Source organism: Camellia sinensis, chromosome 6, assembly GCF_055761805.1.
Source record: "Camellia sinensis isolate YWXY chromosome 6, ASM5576180v1, whole genome shotgun sequence".
In the NCBI taxonomy this organism is placed as follows: Eukaryota; Viridiplantae; Streptophyta; class Magnoliopsida; order Ericales; family Theaceae; genus Camellia; species Camellia sinensis.
The window spans coordinates 90,699,032-90,716,487 of NC_138966.1; positions in this window are offsets into that span (position 1 = coordinate 90,699,032).

Genomic DNA, 17,456 nt, shown 5'->3' on the forward strand with positions numbered 1-17,456 from the left:
GCGAAGGGTGGCCGAGCGAAGGGACCGACTACGGGGAGGGCCAACCGCGAAGGGTGGCCGAGCAGAGGGACCGACCATAAGGAGAGCCGACCGCGAAGTGTTGGTGGGGCGGCGTGAGGCTCCAGAGGCGGCAGGGCACATGGTGAGGTGAAGTGGAATAGACAGGGAAGGGGAAAGGGGCAGTGGATCGTGATCGTACACGTGGCAGAATCTCGTAGTGGGGGAGATTAGGCGTTGGGCAATAAGTGAAACGATAGGTCATCATAGGGTGTTTGAAAAAACAGTTTTGGCGGATTATTGAAAATTTTCAAACTGGCGAAAATTAATTGTGACCCTTGGAATACAAGCAAGCCTTGGGCTTTTGGTATTATTCGTTTTACCTTCCTTTTTGTAAAAAATCAAAACATTCCAAGTGTAAACTCCTTCGTTGCTAACGAAACACCCATGCAACACTTTTTGAATTTTTTTGCGCCCGCATCCGAAGCGATTCGCAGACATACGAGAGAGATGGCCCAAGTGGAAGCAAGAGTTGATCCGTTGGGTGACGATGATGCGGTAGAGTTGGCAGAACAATACCGAACGGAGAGGCGAGTGGAAAGCGAAGGGCAGCCAGTGGGGGGACCTCGTTTGTCGACGATGATAGTGGTTGCGCAGCCAATTAGCCAAGTTGAGCCAGATCATTGGCATACAAAGGCCGATAAGTAGATCGTGACCGCGGAGGAGTTGGTGGGTATACGCGAGAAATACCAGATTCCCGCAGAAATAGAGTTAAAGCTGCCAACAACGAAGGAGAGGCCATCTGACACCCGACTGGGGGAATTTGCCCTTTATAAGGAGGTGTTGAAGGGAGGGTTGAGGTTGCCACTCCCGCAGGTGGTAGTGGATGTCTTAAACCTGTTGGAAGTGGCGTCGGGTCAACTAATGCCTAACGTGTGGAAGATTGTACTGGCCTGTGCAAGCGCGTGACCGAGAGCGAACGAGGGAGCGGCTATGATGGTGGACGTGTTTTTTACATGCTACAAGGCCTCGGGGCAGCAAGAAACGTGGGTCACTTTGCAAGCGACGGCGGGGAGGGGCCTGGTGGTGGGGTTGCCATAATCAATAAAGGGGTGGAGGCCGCGGTGGTTCTATGTGTCTGCAAACGGAGGAGTTGGAGTGCGCACGGTGTGGAGAGTGCCCACCAAGTCTGTAGAGCCAAAGCTGGGAGTGGCGGCTGAGGAGAGGGTGAAGAAGTGAAGGCATGGAGGGAGAATGAGGGTGTCAAATGGGACGAGCTCGTTCAGCCGTCTGCCATGTTTGCCGCAGGGTTGGGCCCCCAGCCGACCGGTGGAGACCTGGAACCGGCGGAATTAGAGGTGAGAAGGAAGGCGCAAGAGGTGGAGGATAAGACCATTCTTGCGAAGGCCAGTAAATTCAAAGAGGCACAGGCAGACCGGCCGCCGAAATCGATCGCGAGGGAGAGGATCCGACCGCGCCCCAAACCGCTGGGGGAAAAGGACTTGGGTGGATTTGAGCCACGACCACCCCAAATTGATCCTTTGAAGGAAAGAGCCAGCAAGGAGGTGGAGGCTGTGACGAAGAAGAAGAGGAGGGTAAGGGAGAGGGAGGAGGGGCCAGCCCTGAAGAGGAGGAAGGAGTTGATGGTGGAGGCTACTCCAGAAGAGGTGGTTGTCCTAGAGGCGCAAAAGGACAAAGTTCAAAGTGAAAGAGAACCCATGAGGACCATGGGCCCCAAGACGCAAGTGGAGGGTGGGTCAGCTGGTCCTGAAGAGAGGATGGAGCAGCAGCCTAAGGGGGGTCCTGCACCCCAAGGAGAAGGGGTTAGGCTGACGGCTGCCATCTATCATGCTCGCGCAGAGACTGGGCGGCTAGAGGGAGAAGAAGGCCCAGCCAGGGCGGCAGGAGATCCTCTTGTGAGGGCGGTGGACGAAGTAGCCGTGCGCTCTGTGGCCAGGTTCAATGAGGCTGAGCTATTCAGGGGGCTGTGTTCTGCCCAAATGGAAGTGACCACCTTAGAAGGGGCTCTGCTGAGAAAGGCGGCGGCTGCAAAAGGTGAGGTGAAACCTGTGAAGGCAAAGTTGGAGAAGGCGAAGGCCCAACTTGCAAGTTTGAGGAGAAAAGCTGCTGGATGGAGGGAGACCGCGCGAAGTGTGTGCGCTAGGGGGTTGGAGGAGGCTCAAAAGACGAAGAAGATGGAGGTTTTGGCGATCGTGCAGGGCAATGTTGCCGATCGTGCCCATGCTGAGCTGTGCGCGGCCAAGGTGGAGCTGGAGGACGAACGTCGCAAGGTGGTGTCGCTCGAGTTCCAGCTGGCTGGCGAGCAGAAGAAGTTGGAAGATGCTTAAAATGCCTGCATGGTCGCCAACGAGCGTTTTGAAGAGGCCATGACCAACAATGAAGATCTGCGTGCCCAGTGGATCAAAGAGAAGGATGAAGCAGACCTGAAGATTGCTAGGTTGGAGCGAGATCTTGCGGATGAACGGGCCAAGGCTGTGGCAGAAAAGGCAGCGCTGGAGAAGGAGTTGGAAGAGGAGAAAACCAAGTCAGCCTCAGAGAGGGCAGCATACCCCGATCTGTGCACCGTAGCAGTAGAGCAGTTCAAGGGGTCTGCTGACTTTCAGATGGCTATCGATGCTGCGATCGCCAGTAACTTGGCGAGGGAGACGTCTGTGGGGGCTGGTCCAGGGCGGCCGCTGGGAGCAGGAGTGAAAAAAAAGTAATCCAGAGCTTCTAGCGGTCGGACTTCTATAAGCACGAGATGGCTGAGTACTGGGATAATGGCTGGAAGATGTTTAAGCGCAAAGCAGAAGAGCTGTTCGCAGACTTGGACCTCAGTGGTGTAAAGATTGATGAAGACGGCATGGCCCAGACCCGCCTAGACGAGGGCGTTGAAAAAGAAGATCTCTCCTCAAGTGAAGAGGAGTGAGTGGTGTGGAGAAAATGTGTACGCAGAGTTTTTTTTTTTTTTTTTTGAATGGCTGTAATAAACTTATGTACAAGTTTGTGAATGAATAAAATCATGAATTATGTTTGGCATACTATTTTTTGTGTGTGTGTAATTCTGCAATGAATGAGAATGGTGACTTACACAAAATGGAATTTGACTAAGTATGGCCACTATGCCATAACCATGAAGTTTACATGGATGGCCTTGACCAAGCTCCTCGGTTGCGCTCAGTTTGGGTTAAGCTATGAGTAACGGATTCTTCAAGCAATTTAGTAGCTTTAAGTAACTCAGTCTAGCTGAGCTCTTCGTGCTCAGTCTGGTTGAGGCTTTAAGTAACTCGGTCAGGCTGAGGCTTTAAGTCATTCAGTCTGGCCGAGCTCTTCATGCTCAGTCTGCTTGAGGCTTTAAGTAACTCGGTCTGGCCGAGCTCTTCATGCTCAATCTGGCTGAGGCTTTAAGTAACTCGGTCTGGCCGAGCTCTTCATGCTCATTCCGGCTGAGGCTTTAAGTAACTCGGTCTGGCCGAGCTCTTCATGCTCAGTCTGGCTGAGGCTTTGCATGCTCAGTCTGGCTAAGGCTTTAAGTAACTCGGTCTAGCCGAGCTCTTCATGCTCAGTCTGGCTAAGGCTTTAAGTAACTCGGTCTGGCCGAGCTCTTCATGTTCAGTCTGGTTGAGGCTGCGATCAAAGCGTTATTGGAATACCACACAGATAACCGAGATATAAGTTTGTTGTCATTAAAGTGTAGCCCATGTGATCAGAAATTTACATCATGTGAGAGAAGAACCAGAACATTCAAGTGTGTAAATGGCCAAGAAGAAAATACAATAACTGATCAATACAAGAATGAAAAATTATTGAAAATAATGCTTCAAGTGCTCGGCGTTCCATGGGTGGGGGAGATCTTGGCCCTCCATGTCCTGAAGTTGGTAAGTGCCTGGACAAGGTCTGGCTTTAACAATGTAAGGTCGTTCCCATTTGGGTGCCAACTTGCCCACAGTCGGATTCTTGGTGGCAAGGGTTACTTCGCGCAAAACAAGGTCCCCCACGGTGAACTCCCTCGGTCAGACTCTGCGGTTGTAGTGAGCTCTCATTTTCTATTGGTATGAGGCGCGTCTGACTGCAGTGGTTTCTCGGAGCTTTTCAATTAGGTCAAGGTCTGTCCGACGCAGCTCTTCATTTAGTTCTGGATTGGGATGTAGAACCCTTGGGGCAGGCAGACCGATTTCCACTAGGATGACTGCCTCACCGCCGTATGTTAAGCGAAAGGGGGTCTCCCCAGTGGGAGTTCGGGTGGTAGTGCGGTAGGCCCAAAGTACATTTGGTAATTCCTCAGCCTAGAGTCTTTTAGCAGCTTCCAGCTTAGTTTTGATGATCTTTAGAAGAGAACGGTTGGTGATCTCAACTTGGCCATTGGCTTGGTGATGGCTTGGGGAGGAGAAACATGGTTGGATTTGAAGCTCGGTACAAAATGTCCTGAATTTGGCATTGTCAAATTGTTTACCGTTGTTGGAGACGATGGCTTGAGGGATGCCAAATCTGCAGACGATCGACTGCCAGATGAATCTGGTTGTGTTCCGCTCGGTAATTGTTGCAAGGGGTTCTACTTCCACCCATTTAGTGAAGTAATCGATGGCGACAATGGCGAATTTGGTTTGTCCCCGGCCAGTGGGCAATGGGCCAATCGAGTCGATCCCCCATTTGGCGAATGGGTAAGGGCTGCAGAGTGTGATCAATTCTGTGGGAGGAGCATGGGGGATGTTGGCAAAACGTTGGCATTTATCACATTTGAGCACGAAGTCTGTCGCATCTTGATTAAGAGTAGGCCAGAAATAACCAGTGCGAAGTATTTTGGAGGCTAGGGACCTGCCACCCAAATGATTGCCACATATACCCTCATGGACTTCTTTCATCACATAGGTCGCCTGAGCAGGATTAAGGCATCTCAGGTATGGGCATGAAAAGCCCCTTTTGTACAAAAGACCATCGACAAGAATGTAATTAGACGACCGGGCCCTGACTTTGTCGGCCTGCTTTTTGTCATCTGGCAATTCCCCCGTTGTCAAAAATAGAAAGATGTCGGACGCCCAGGGGATAGGTTCATTTGGAGGAAGTAGACTTGCTGCTGGTTTGGGGAAATGGCAGGATGGGCCAGGTACTCGAGGCAGACACCGTGGCTGAGGTCTGACTGGTCTGCCGAAGCCAACTGAGCCATTTCATCTGCCTTGGAGTTTTTCGCTCGAGGTATGTGCTTGATGTGGAAATTATTGAAGAAGCGAGCGAAGGGGAGTGCAATATCCCTATAAGCCCGCATGGAATCTTTCTTGGCATCGAATTCCCCTGTGATTTGCCTGACAATTAACTAGGAATCGCTGAACACTTGGATATAGCTGACACCAATATCTCTAGCGAAGCGAAGACCTGCAATAAATGCCTCATATTCAGCCTCATTATTGCTTGCATCAAATAAGAAACGGAGAGCACACTTGAAATATCCACCATCGGGGGCGGTGAGGATGAGGCCAGCCCCACTGTCTTCCTTGCGGGATGATCCGTCGACACTGAGGGTCCAAGAATGGGGGTTTTCTGGCTCGGTAGGGGTTGGTGGAGGCGGAGGAGCTGTGATTGGAGTGGGATTAGTGAATTCCAGAATGAAATTGGCGACAGCCTGCTCCTTAATCGCTGTCCAAGGCCGGTAGGAGATGTCAAACTGGCTGAGTTCGACCGACCACTGCATAAGTCTACCAGAAAGCTCTGGTTGTTGCATTATCTTCTTCAATGGTTGGTTGGTGACGACCACTATGGAATGGGCTTGGAAGTAAGGACGTAGCCGTCTAGAGGCGGTGACCAAAGCCAAGGACATTTTTTCTAACAGTGGGTAATTCTATTCCGCTCCTCTAAGAGCCCGACTGATGTAGTAGACTGGCCGTTGGACAGAGCTGTCTTCCCTGATAAGAGTTGCACTGACTGCAGTGTTTGATACGGCTAAATAGAGGAAAAGTGGTTCGCCCGTGATTGCCTAAGAAATGAGGGGAGGTTGGCCATGTACTGCTTCAACTGCTGAAAGGCCTCTTCGGATTCGGCCGTTCACTCAAAAGTTTGCCGAAGAACTTTGAAGAAAGGGAGGCACTTATCCGTTGCACGGAAATTGAAGCGGTTGAGGGCGGCCACTCGGCCTGTAAGCCTCTGAACCTCCTTAACCGTTCTGGGAGACTGCATTTCAATCAAGGCCTTGATCTTTTCAAGGTTAGCTTCAATGCCTCGCTGACTAACCATGAAACCCAAAAACTTCCCAGATCCTACGCCGAAGGCACATTTCTCCGAATTGAGCTTCATTTGGTACTTTTGTAGGGTGACGAAGGTCTCTCGCAGGTCGGCCAGATGATCAGTGGAGAGCTTGCTCTTTACTAGCATGTCGTCGACATATACTTCCATGTTTCGGCCTATCTGGTGATGAAAGACAGCATTGACTAATCGTTGGTAGGTGGCCCCAGCATTTTTCAACCCAAACGGCATCACACGGTAATGGTAGGAACCTCGATCGGTGATGAAGGAGGTATGTTCCCCATCAGACGGGTGCATCAGAATTTGATTGTACGCAGAGAAGGCACCCATGAAGCTGAGCATTTGATGACCGGCCGTGGCGTCAACCAGCAGATCTATGCGAGGGAGAGGATAGCTGTCTTTGGGGCAAGCTCGGTTGAGGTCGGAGTAGTCGACACAGAGCCGCCACTTACCATTATTTTTACAAACCAGGACCACATTCGACAGCCATCTGGGGTAGTCCACATTTGTGATGAACTGTGCTTCAAGGAGCTTATCTACTTCAGAAGCAATAAGGTTATTGTGCTCCGGGTGAAAGATGCATTGTTTCTGGCGGATAGGTCGGAAATGGGGCTCAATGCTGAGATAGTGTGTGGTGAAAAAGGGGTCAATACCCGGCATATCGGAGTGGGTCTATGCGAATACATCGTTGTGCTCAATCAGGAGGGCGGTAAGGTCGGCCTTGGCCTGGGGAGATAGTTGGCTGCCGATTTTGGCAGTTTTGGCCGGGTTGGTGGGATCGATGAGGACCTCGACAAGCTCTTCCACTGGTTCCCCTCTGACAATCTCGTCCTCGTCTCTGACGTCAAGTCCTTCAATGATCATAGCCTCCCTGAGCTTGACTTCTTTAAGTGAGGCGACATAACATTCTCTTGTTACGGTCTGTTCTCCCCTCACTGTGCCGACCCTAAGATCGGTGGGGAACTTGATGGCAAGGTGGAAAGTGGATGTGATAGCTTGGAAAGTATTTAGAGCGGTGCGGCCAAGGATAATGTTGTAGGCAGAAGGGCAGTCGACCACAAGGAAGGTGAGCAACTTTGTGGTCTGTCGAGGGTATTCGCCGATTGTGATGGGAAGATCGATGAAGCCAATGGAGGTCACCCGGTTGCAAGTGAAACCGACCAAAGGGGTTTGGAGAGGGGACAGACTTTCTTCCCGATCTTGAGCTGGCAGAAGCAATTAAGGAAGATGATGTCTGAAGAACTGCCATTGTCGACGAGAACCCGTCTGACCTTGTAATTAGAGAGGAGGGCGGAGATGACGAGAGGGTCATCATGGGGGTAACGGATGCCTGTGTAATCGGCGTCTGTAAAGGTGATAGGCTCGGTCCACTGCTTAGGTTGTTTGGAGGGTCGGTCCAATGTGGCAACTTCTTTGTCTGAGCCTTGCCTTATTTTTTTGAGTTCTGCCCACTGGGTCGAGCGAGATGGTCCTCCACAAGCAAGCCCACCGGAAATAACTCTGATTTCTCTAACAGGTGGGGCGGGGTTGCCCTGTGCCCGAGGTTGCTGTGGAGGGCGATCATGACCTTGGTTAGGTTGTGCTGGTTGTCGGGGAGGGGTGCGCCGGCGGTTGTTTTTTGTAGGTTCAGTCCGTTGCCTCTGCTAAGGGTGAGTATCTGTGAATCGACTGAGACGTCCTTGACGAATTAAGCCCTCGACCTGGTCCTTGAGGTTAACACACTCCTCGGTGTTATGGCCATGGTCTTGGTAAAAACGGCAGTATTTGGACTGGTCTCTCCGATTGGAAGGAGTCCGTGATGGTTAGGGTCACTTTAGGGGGTAGTCACGCTGGATCTGATTGAGGACTTGTTCCATGGGTGAATTGAGGGGTGTGTACCGCTCGAACCGGCCGGGCGGACAGGTTGGTGTCGACCGGTCGGCTCGGGGGGGTCGATCGGTATAATGAGCTATTTGGTTATTGTATTGGGTGTTACTAGTGTCTGAATCCTTTCTCTTCTCCCTAGTGGTGTGGTTTTTGGCCGCAGGGTCTTGGCAAGCGGCTAGGGAATCTTTGGCGTTCATGTATTTTTGGGCTTTTGAGAGTAGGGCTACCATGGAGGTCGGAGGATTTTTTTAGAGGGAGAAGAGGAAGTCAGATGACCGCAGACCGGCCATGAAAGCTGTAAGGATGACTTTGTCATCATTTTTCGCTACCTGCAGGGCTTCAGTGTTGAAGTGCGTAACGAAACTGCGCAGCGACTCCCCCTCAGTCTAACGGATGTTGAGGAGTTGGGTTGCCGGACGTCGCTGGCGCTGAGCTCCAATGAAATGGCTGAGGAAGGAGTCACTGAGGTGCGGGAAGGTGGAGACAGAGTCCGCCGACAGCTGACTAAACCAAAGTCGAGCTGACCCCTTGAGTGTCACGGGGAAAGCCCGACACATAATTTCTTCAGGGAATGCATGGAGGATCATAAGGGTTCTTTAGGTCTCCAAGTGGTCGACTGGGTCCGTCGTACCATCAAAAGTGTCGATGGTGGGCATTTTGAATTTGGGGGGTAGAGGTTTGTCCCTGATAGAAGCAACAAATGAGGAGTTGGCCGTGGTAGATGGTTTATGTTGTATGTTCTGCATGACCCCTTGGAGCTGGAGCTTCATGGCTCGGAGTTCTGCGTCCCAGAGAGGGATGTTGTCACCACCGGAGGGCAGCGGGGGTTGGATGCTGCTGGCCTCTCCTTCGGGGGTCGGTACCGGGATCGATGGCTGTAGGACCTGAGGTGGCAGATTTATACCTGGGAGAGGGGGTTGTAAGCCTTCCAAGTTTGGTGGATTAGGCTGCAAGATAGTATGGCTCGGGGCTCGTTCTTGGTTGGGGGGAATATCTGGAGGTGGTGGAGGAGGCATAGGAAGGTTTCTTTGGAGAAGAGCATTAATCAGGGCTTGGTTTTGCTCGGCCAAGCGGTTAATGCTGTTGGTGAGCTTGGTGAAATACGGTGGTGGGTTATTTGGGTTGGGGAGGTCGGCTAGATGATCGGGAACATTGGGGTGAGAAGCCATGGATCTAGTCATGACCATACACCCTGGCAAGTGGTAGGAAAGGGGTTATTGGGGAAGGGTCTCCGGCGACAATGAGCACAACTAGCGCGCGAAGTAAAAGTTTTCCACAGACGGCGCCAACTGATGATACTGTTCGTTCCAAGCGAAACGGGTCAGACTGATCCACGCTCCTCAATCCTACGCCCGAATGACCAAACCCACTGGGAAACCAGCAACACCCAATACAATAACCAAACACCTCATTATACCGACCGACCCCCCCGAGCCGACCGGTCAACACCAACCCGTCCGCCCGACCGGTTCGAGCGGTACACACCCCTCAATTCACCCATGGAACAAGTCCTCAATCAGATCCAGCGTGACTACCCCCTAAAGTGGCCCCAACCATCACGGACTCCTTTCAATCGGAGAGACCAGTCCAAATACTGCCGTTTTCACCAGGACCACGGCCATAACACCGAGGAGTGTGTTAACCTCAAGGACCAGGTCGAGGGCTTAATTCGTCAAGGACGTCTCAGTTGATTCACAGATACGCGCCCTCAGCAGAGGCAACGGACTGAACCTACCAGAAATAACTGTCGCCGCACCCCTCCCCGACAACCAGCACAACCTAACCAAGGTTATGATCGCCCTCCACAGTAACCTCGGGCACAGGGCAACCCCGCCCCACCTGTTGGAGAAATCAGAGTTATTTCTGGTAGGCTTGCTTCTGGAGGACCATCCCACTCGGCCCAGCGGGCAGAACTCAAAAAAATAAGGCAGGGCTTAGACAAAGAAGTTGCCACATTGGACCGACCCTCCAAACAACCTAAGTAGTGGACCGAGCCTATCACCTTTACAAACGCCGACTGCACAGGCATCCGTTACCCCCATGACGACCCTCTCGTCATCTCCGCCCTCCTCTCCAATTACAAGGTCAGACAGGTTCTCGTTGACAATGGCAGTTCTTCAGAATCATCTTCCTCAATTGCTTCCGCTAGCTCAAGATCGGGGAAGAAAGTCTGTCCCCTCTCCAAACCCCTTTGGTTGGTTTCACTGACGACCGGGTGACCTCCATTGGCTCCATCGATCTTCCTATCACAATCGGCGAATACCCTCAACAGACCACAAAGTTGCTCACCTTCCTTGTGGTCGACTGCCCCTCTGCCTACAACATCATCCTTGGCCGCACTGCCCTAAATGCTTTCCAAGCTATCATATTGACTTTCCACCTTGCCATCAAGTTCCCCACCGATCTTGGGGTCGGCATAGTGAGGGGAGAATAGACCGTGGCAAGAGAATGTTATGTCACCTCACTTAAAGAAGTCAAGCTCAGGGAGGCTATGATCATTGAAGGACTTGACGTTAGAGACGAGGACGAGCTGGTCAGAGGGGAACTAGGAGAAGAGCTTATCGAGGTCCTCACCGATCCCACCAACCCGGCCAAAACTACCAGGATCGGCAGCCAACTATCCCCTCAGGCCAAGGCCGACCTTACCGCCCTCCTAATTGAGCACAACGATGTATTCGCATGGACCCACTCCGATATGCCGGGTATGGACCCCTCTTTCACCACACACCGTCTCAGCATTGAGCCCTATTTCCGACCTATCCGCTAGAAACAACGTATCTTTCACTCAGAGCGCAATAACCTTATTGCTTCTGAAGTAGATAAGCTCCTTGAAGCACAGTTCATCACAAATGTGGAATACCCTAAATGGCTGTCGAATATGGTCCTGGTTCATAAAAATAATGGTAAGTGGCGGCTCTTTGTCGACTACTCCGACCTCAACCGAGCTTGCCCCAAAGACAGCTATCCTCTCCCTCGCATAGATCTGCTGGGTGACGCCACGGCCGGTCATCAAATACTCAGCTTCATGGATGCCTTCTCCGGGTACAACCAAATTTTGATGCACCCGTCTAATCGGGAACATACCTCCTTCATCACCGACTGAGGTACCTACCATTACCGTGTGATGCCGTTTGGGTTGAAAAATGTTGGGGCCACCTACCAACGATTAGTTAATGCTGTCTTTCATCACCAGATAGGCCGAAACATGGAAGTATATGTCGACGACATGCTAGTGAAGAGCAAGCTCTCCACTGATCATCTGGCCGACCTGCGGGAGACCTTCGTCACCCTACGAAAGTACCAAATGAAGCTCAATCCGGAGAAATGCGCCTTCGGCGTAGGATCTGGGAAGTTTTTGGGTTTCATGGTTAGTCACCGGGGCATTGCAGCTAACCCTGAAAAGATCAAGGCCTTGATTGAAATACTGGCTCCCAGAATGGTTAAGGAGGTTCAGAGGCTTACAGGCCGAGTGGCCGCCCTCAACCGCTTCATTTCTTGTGCAACGGATAAGTGCCTCCCCTTCTTTAAAGTTCTTCGACAAACTTTTGAGTGGACGACCGAATCCGAAGAGGCCTTTCAGCAGTTAAAGCAGTGCATGGCCAACCCCCCCTCCTTTCTCAGGCAATCACGGGCGAACCACTCTTCCTCTACTTAGCCGTGTCAAACACCGCAGTCAGTGCAGCTCTTATCAGGGAAGACAACTCTGTCCAATGGCAAGTCTACTACATCAGTCGGGCTCTTAGAGAAGCGGAACAAAATTACCCACTGTTAGAAAAAATGTCTTTGGCTTTGGTCACTACCTCCAGACGGCTACGTCCTTACTTCCAAGCCCATTCCATAGTGGTCGTCACCAACCAACCATTGAAGAAGATAATGCAGCAACCAGAGCTTTCTGGTAGACTTATGCAGTGGTCGGTCAAATTCAGCCAGTTTGACATCTCCTACCGGCCTCGGACAACCATTAAGGGGCAGGCTGTCGCCGATTTCATTCTGGTATTCACTAATCCCACTCCAATCACAGCTCCTCTGCCTCCACCAGCCTCTACCGAGCCAGAAGACCCCCATTTTTAGACCCTCAACGTCGACGGATCATCCCGCAAGGAAGGCAATGGGGCTGGCCTCATCCTCACCGCCCCTGACGGTGGATATTTCAAGTGTGCTCTCCGTTTCTTATTTGATGCAAGCAACAATGAGGTTGAATATGAGGCATTGATTGCAGGTCTTCACCTCGCTAGAGATATTGGTGTCAGCCATATCCAAGTGTTCAGCGATTCCCAGCTCATCGTCGGGCAAATCACGGGGGAATTCGATGCCAAGGAAGATTCCATGTGGGCTTATAGGGATATTGCACTCCCCTTCGCTCGCTTCTTCAATAATTTCCACATCAAGCACATACCTCGAGCGGAAAACTCCAAGGCAGATGAAATGGCTCAATTGGCTTCGGCAGACCAGTCAGACCTCAGCCACGGTGTCCGCCTTGAGTACTTGGCCCACCCTGCCATTTCCCCAAACCAGCAACAAGTCTACTTCCTCCAAAATGAACCTATCCCCTGGGTGTTCGACATCTTTCTATTTTTGACAACGGGGGAATTGCCCGATGACAAACAACATGCTGACAAAGTTAGGGCCCGGTTGTCTAATTACATTCTTGTCGATGGTCTTTTGTACAAAAGGGGCTTTTCAAATCCATACCTGAGATGCCTTAATCCTGCTCAGGCGACCTACGTGATGAAAGAAGACCATGAGGGTGTATGTGGCAATCATTCGGGTGGCAGGTCCCTAGCCTGCAAAATACTTCGCACTGGTTATTTCTGGCCTACTCTTAATCAAGATGCGACAGACTTCGTGCTCAAATGTGATACGTGCCAACGTTTTGCCAACATCCCCTATGCTCCTCCCACAGAATTGATCACACTCTGCAGCCCTTACCCATTCGCCAAATGGGGGATCGACTTGATTGGCCCGTTGCCCACTGGCCGGGGACAAACCAAATTCGCCATTATCGCCATCGATTATTTCACTAAATGGGTGAAAGCAGAACCCCTTGCCACAATTATCGAGCGGAACACAACCAGATTCATCTGGCAGTCGATCGTCTGCAGATTTGGCATCCCTCAAGCCATCATCTCCAACAACGGTAAACAATTTGACAATGCCAAATTCAGGACATTTTGTGCCGAGCTTCAAATCCAGCCATGTTTCTCCTCCCCAGGCCATCACCAAGCCAATGGCCAAGTTGAGGTCAACAACCGCTCTCTTCTAAAGATCATCAAAACTAAGCTGGAAGCTGCTAAAGGACTCTGGGCTGAGGAATTACCAAATGTACTTTGGGCCTACCGCACTATAGCCCGAACTCCCACTGAAGAGACCCTCTTTCGCTTAACATACGGCGCTGAGGCAGTCATCCTAGTGAAAATCGGTCTGCCTACCCCAAGGGTTCTACATCCCAATCCAGAACTAAATGAAGAGCTGCGTCAGACAAACCTTGACCTAATTGAAGAGCTCCAAGAAACCACTGCAGTCAGACGCGCCTCATACCAACAGAAAATGAGAGCTCCCTGCAACCGCAGAGTCCGACCAAGGGAGTTCGCCGTGGGGGACCTTGTTTTGCGCGAAGTAACCCTCACCACCAAGAATCCGGCTGAGGGCAAGCTGGCACCCAAATGGGAACGACCTTACGTTGTTAAAGCCAGAACTCGTCCGGGCACTTACTGACTTCAAGACATTGAGGGTCGAGATCTCTCCCACCCATGGAACGCCGAGCACTTGAAGCGTTATTTTCAATAATTTTCCATTCTTGTATTGATCAGTTATTGTATTTTCTTCTTGGCCATTTACACACTTGAATGTTCTTGTTCTTCTCTCACATGATGTAAATTTCTGATCACATGGGCTACACTTTAATGACAAAAAACTTATATCTCGGTTATCTGTGTGGTATTCCAATAACGCTTTGATCACAGCCTCAGCCAGACTGAACATGAAGAGCTCGGCCAGACCGAGTTACTTAAAGCCTCAGCCAAACTAAGCATGCAAAGCCTCAGCCAGGCTGAGTGACTCAAAGCCTCAGCCAGACTAAGCATGAAGAGTTCGGCCTGACCGAGTTACTTAAAGCCTCAGCCAGACTGAACATGAAGATCTCGGCCAGACCAAGTTACTTAAAGCCTCAGCCAGATTGAGCATGAAGAGCTCGGCCAGACCGAGTTACTTAAAGCCTCAGCCAGACTGAGCATGAAGAGCTCGGCCAGACTGAATGACTCAAAGCCTCAGCCAGACCGAGTTACTTAAAGCCTCAGCCAGACTGAGCACGAAGAGCTCAGCCAGACTGAGTTACTTAAAGCTACTAAATTGCTTGAAGAATCCGTTACTCATAGCTTAACCCAAACTGAGCGCAACTGAGGAGCTCGATCAAGGCCATCCATGTAAACTTCATGGTTATGGCATAGTGGCCATACTTAGTCAAGTTTCAGTTTGTGCAAGTCACCATTCTCATTCATTGCAGAATTACACACACACAAAAAACAGTATGCCAAACACAATTCATGATTTTATTCATTCACAAACTTATATATAAGTTTATTACAGCTGTTAAAAAAAAAAAAAAACTCTGCGTACATATTTTCTCCACACCACTCACTCCTCTTCATTTGAGGCGAGATGATCTTCTTCAACGCCCTCATCTAGGGGGGTCTGGGCCACGTCGTCTTCATCAATCTTTACACCGCTGAGGTCCAAGTCGGGGAACAGCTCTTCTGCTTTGTACTTAAACATCTTTCAGCCACTGTTCCAGTACTCAGCCATCTCGTGCTTATAGAAGTCCGACCATTAAAAGCTCTGGATTACTTCTTCTTCAAACGCCAGACGCCTCCCTCTCCAAGTTACCGACGATCGCAGCATCGATAGCCATTTGAAAGTCAGCAAACCCCTTGAACTGCTCTACTGCTGCGATGCACAGATCGGGGTATGCTGCCCTCTTTGAGGCTAACTTGGTTTTCTCCTCCCCTAACTCCTTCTCTAGCGCTGCCTTTTCTGCCGCAGCCTTGGCGCGTTCGTCCACAAGATCTCGCTCCAACCCAGCGATCTTCAGGTCTGTTTTATCCTTCTCTTTGATCCACTGCACGCACAGATCTTCATTGTTGGTTATGGCCTCTTCAAAATGCTTGTTGGCGACCGTGCAGGCATTTTGAGCATTTTCCAGCTTCTTCTGCTCGCCAGCCAACTGGAACTCTAGCGACACCACCTTGCGACGTTCGTCCTCCAGCTCCACCTTCGCCGCGCACAGCTCAACATGGGCACGATCAGCAACATTGCCCTGCACGATCGCCAAAACCTCCATCTTCTTCGCCTTTTGAGCCTCCTCCAACCCCCTAGCGCACACACTTCGCGCGGTCTCCCTCCATCCAGCAGTTTCTCTCCTCAAACTTGCAAGTTGGGCCTTCGCCTCCTCCAACTTTGCCTTCACAGGTTTCACCTCACCTTTTGCAGCCGTCGCCTTTCTCAGCAGAGCCCCTGCTAAGGTGGTCACTTCCATTTGGGCAGAACACAGCCTCCTGAATAGCTCAGCCTCATTGAACCAGGCCACCGAGCGCACGGCTGCTTCATCCACTGCCCCCCATAAAATGATCTACTGTCGCCCTGGCCGAGCCTTCTTCTCCCTCTAACTGCCCAACCACTGCGCGAGCGTGATAGATGGCAGCCGTCAGCCTGACCCCTTCTCTTTGGGGTGCAGGACCCCCCTTGGGCTGCTGCTCCATCCCCTCTTCAGGAGCAGCTGACCCACCCTCCACTTGCGTCTTGGGGCCCATGGTCCTCATGGGTTCTCCTTCACTTTGAACTTTGTCCCTCTGCGCCGCTGGGACAACCACCTCTTCTGGAGTAGCCTCCACCATCACCTCCTTCCTCTTCTTCAGGGCTGGCCCCTCCTCCCTCTCCCTTACCCTCCTCTTCTTCTTCGTCACAACCTCCACCTCTTTGCTGGCTCTTTCCTTCAAAGGATCAATTAGGGGCGGTCGTGGCTCAAATCCACCCAAGTCCTTTTCCTCCAGCGGTTTGGGGTGCGGTCGGATCCTCTCCCTCGCGATCGGCTTCAGCGGCCGGTCTGCCTGTGCCTCTTTGAATTTACTAGCCTTCGCGAGAATGGTCTTATCCTCCACCTCTTGCGTCTTCCTTCTCGCTTCTAATACCACTGGTTCCAGGTTTCCATCGATTGGTTGGGGGCCCAACCCTACGGCAAACAAGGCAAACAGCTGAACGAGCTCGTCCTATTTGATACCCTCCTTCTCCCTCCATGCCTTCATTTTCTTCACCCTCTCCTCAGCCGCCACTCCTAGCTTTGGCTCTGCAGACTTGGTGGGCACTCTCCACACCGTGCGCACTCCAACTCCTCCGTTTGCGGACACGTAGAACCACCGCGGCCTCCACCCCTTTATTGATGATGGCAACCCCACCACCAGGCCCCTTCCCGCCGCTGTCTACAAAGCGACCCACGTTTCTTGCTGTCTTGAGGCCTTGTAGCATGCAAAAAACACGTCCACCATCATAGCCGCTCCCTCGTTCGCCCTCGGCCACGCGCTTGCACAAGCCAGTACAATCTTCCACGCGTTAGGCATTAGTTTACCCGGCGCCACTTCTAACTGGTTTAAGACATCCACTACCACCTGCGGGAGTGGCAACCTCAACCCTCCTTTCAACCCCTCCTCATAAAGGGAAAATTCCCCCGGTCGGGCATCGGATGGCCTCTCCTTCGTTATTGACAGCTTTAACTCCATTTCTGCGAGAATCTGGTATTTGTTGCGTATACCCACCAACTTCTCCGCGGTCACGATCGACTTATCGGCCGTCGTATGCCAATGATCTGGCTCAACCTGGCTGATTGGCTGCACAGCCACTATCATCGTCGACGAACGAGGTCCCCCCACTGGCTCCCCCTCGCTTCCCACTCGCCTCTCTGTCCGGTATTGTTCCGCCAACTCTACTGTATCATCATCACCCAACGGATCAACTCTTGCTTACTTTTGGGCCATCTCTCTCGTATGTCTGCGAATCGCTTCGGATGCAGGCACAAGAAAATTCAAAAAGTGTTGCAGGGGTGTATCATTCGCAACGAAGGAGTTTACACTTGGAATGTTTTGATTTTTTACAAAAAGGAAGGTAAAACGAATAATACTAAAAGCCCAAAGCTTGCCTGTATTCCAAGGGTCACAATTAATTTTCGCCAGTTTGAAAATTTTCAACAATCCGCTAAAACTGTCTTTTCAAACACCCTATGATGACTTATCGTTTCACTTATTGCCCAACGCCTAATCTCCCCCACTACGGGATTCTGCTACGTGTACGATCATGATCCACTGCCCCTTTCC